The sequence below is a fragment of the Rosa chinensis genome, chromosome 1, assembly GCF_002994745.2.
Source record: "Rosa chinensis cultivar Old Blush chromosome 1, RchiOBHm-V2, whole genome shotgun sequence".
Taxonomy (NCBI): Eukaryota; Viridiplantae; Streptophyta; class Magnoliopsida; order Rosales; family Rosaceae; genus Rosa; species Rosa chinensis.
The window spans coordinates 27,316,812-27,319,538 of record NC_037088.1 but is presented as its reverse complement, the minus strand read 5'-3'; the positions used below and the strand labels follow the sequence as shown (position 1 = coordinate 27,319,538).

At 35.6% G+C, this 2,727-nt stretch overlaps 1 long non-coding RNA gene across 1 annotated transcript; it reads right to left on the bottom strand.

Annotated features, from left to right (window-relative positions):
* Nucleotides 1-626: 626 nt before the first annotated feature.
* LOC121048921 lies at nucleotides 627-2,481 on the bottom strand. Its single transcript, XR_005803224.1, has 4 exons — nucleotides 2,239-2,481; nucleotides 1,592-1,700; nucleotides 930-1,021; nucleotides 627-810 (listed from the first exon to the last, which is right to left on the bottom strand). It is a non-coding gene; the product is annotated as an uncharacterized LOC121048921 (long non-coding RNA).
* Nucleotides 2,482-2,727: the final 246 nt, after the last annotated feature.

The window sequence follows — 2,727 nt, the reverse complement described above, 5'->3', positions numbered from 1 at the left end:
GATTTCTAACCGCCCAAGGCCTCATTGAAAAGTGCTAATGAAATTATTTTCGGATTCAAAAGCCAAAATATACCCTAGATCTCTCCAGCACTTTTGCCTATTTGGAATTCCCACTGTGATTTCTAACAGCCCAAAGGCCTCATCCATAAGTGCTAGTGAAATTATTTTCGGCTTCATGGGCCAAAGAGTACCACAGATCTCTCCGGCGCATTGCCTATTTAGAATTCTGGGTATCAGAATACTCATTATGATCACCATTACTGACAAACCCACGATGCTTGATTGTGTTCTCCAACATCAACCTCTGGTCCTCTACAAGTTCCCAGAATCAAATATGATGATCAACAAAAAGAATCCCTGGCCTAACAAATGTAATCTGATTCAAATTTAAATTTTCTGCTACAGGCATATCTTTTATTCAACTTTCAAAAGACAATGGTAAAAACAAAGAAAACAACAAGACATAGAGATGAAAACTTTCACCTCCTCCTATTACAACTAGATTCATCAATCCACCATGGTAATAATCTCTGTACTATTTCAACATTGTTCCCGCAAGTTGATCCCTTTTTCCATGGCATCACTCAAGCTCTTTTTATTCCCTTCATGCATACACAACTACAAATAGTTGCATACATTATTATGTAATAAAGATCTTACTTGAGCAAAAGGAAACGGAAAGATAAAAGTAAAACCCCAAGATTTAAGTTTTACCTCATGCGAATCTATTAAACGGGTGACCAGGTGAGGCTGTATGGCATTGAAGTTGTTCAAGGTGGCAAGCACCGTTCTGCAGAACCTAGTTAAACTCTGCATTCCATTTTGTTTAACATAGAATACCATTCAGCAATAAGGAACTTGTACATTGTTTATCAAAACTGGGACATTTCTTGGAAAACTATCAAAAATCAGACAAGAGTGGCATGCACCTGAATCTACAGCCTGTACCTCCCGCTCCATGGCTTCATTTTTCACAAGGGGTGAAACAAAGAGCTGAGAAAATATGATAAATCAAAGAGCCCTAGTAAACAGAAGTCAAGTTACTGAAATAGAAATGTAAACAGAGAAAAAAATGAAAAGTTATGACAGAGGGAAATATATTGCTACAGTAACATATGCAAAAATATTCTAATAAATGAGTGTTTAGACTATTACATATTTGATTAGAATTCACTGAAATGATATAACACTTGAGATGCTGAGGGACCACAAAGAACACAATTGGTTCTTAGATTTGCAACCTAAATCTCATGTCCATCCCAAAATTTTCTGGTAAGGTAGTCTAACAAGTAATATCCTTAATATATATGGAACATATAAATATAAAAGAGAAAAGAAGTACAAGAAAAGTTCCATAAACTTTTACACCACAGATCCTGTAGTCAATTCACATTTGTTTTGGAACATAAGTATGACTAGCAGACATATATCCGTTCAAATTTTCATATGAATGAGTGAGACAAAGCTAATACTAAATATCAATGCAGGAAGCATCACCAAAATTTACAACCTCAGTTTACCAATCACAAATATCTTCAATACCAAGGAAATGACTTACTCAAATCGAGCACTTGAAGAGCTCAGTATTTACCTCGTCAAGGCACCCTTGAGAAACTCTTGTTTCACTTCAAAATGGTAGCAAGTATGCTCTACTTCTGCATATGGATTTGAACACGCTCCGTGCTTGGATAAGTAACTAACTGTCATATTAGGAAAAAAAGGAGTCAGAACAAGTGATAACCATAACATAATTCTTGAATTTCCATGTAGAAACCTCTATTAGAAAGAAAAATAATTCTTGAATTTCCATGTATGCTCTACTTGATTGCTGCCTGCAAAAACGAGCAATCAAGTTCACTTATCCAATCAAACAAAATGCTAGTACCTAGACTTAATATTCACCATTAATTCCAACTCATCACTCTCAGTAATTATACTTGGACATAAGAGAACCAAGCACTAAAGCAAAAGCTCCATCCAAATTAGCTCAAGAAACTTAACATTTGTGTGAAAAGGAATGATGGTGCCATCTACAAGTAGTAACCAAGCATTGATATTTAAGTTTGTGTAATTGGGTTTCGATCCCACAGCCATAAAGTTCCAATCTTTTCCAACCTATATGCATTTTCATCAACCTAACACTGATTTTATTAAATTCCAACAACTGGGTTGTTTTCTATAATAAACGCCAATACAAATTGGGCATTGCATATTTTGAACACAAATCACAATACCCACCTTGTTAGTCCGAGAATCCCCTCCCTTTTTCTTATTCAGTTCATCTTCATCCTCTCCTTCACTATCGTCGTCTTCCGAGAGTTGGGATTCTCCAATCTCAGGATCGTGAACTAGCAATGCAGTGAGGCTTCAAAACGACGTCGTCCGATGAGAAAAAGTGAAGATTGAAGAGTCTCGCGTAGGCAGGGATCTCTTTCATAGTTTCAAACGGCTTTAAGCCTTTTAACTACGAAGTAGGGGCCGATGTTAATTGTTATTGTTATTTGTTAGTGAATTTTTTCCGATGCACCTACCTAAAGAACTAGTTATCTTTATTGTTTCTTCTTTTTCCTGCTAAGTAAAATATTTTCCGTGTTAGCTGCTAACTAGAGTTCTATTGTATGCATGTAATTAATATTGATTCAATTAGCTTTGTATAATTGCGGGAGTTCTTATTTCCATAAAAGTGGTCACTCTTAAACTAAAATAGAATGATGAAACTATTTTATT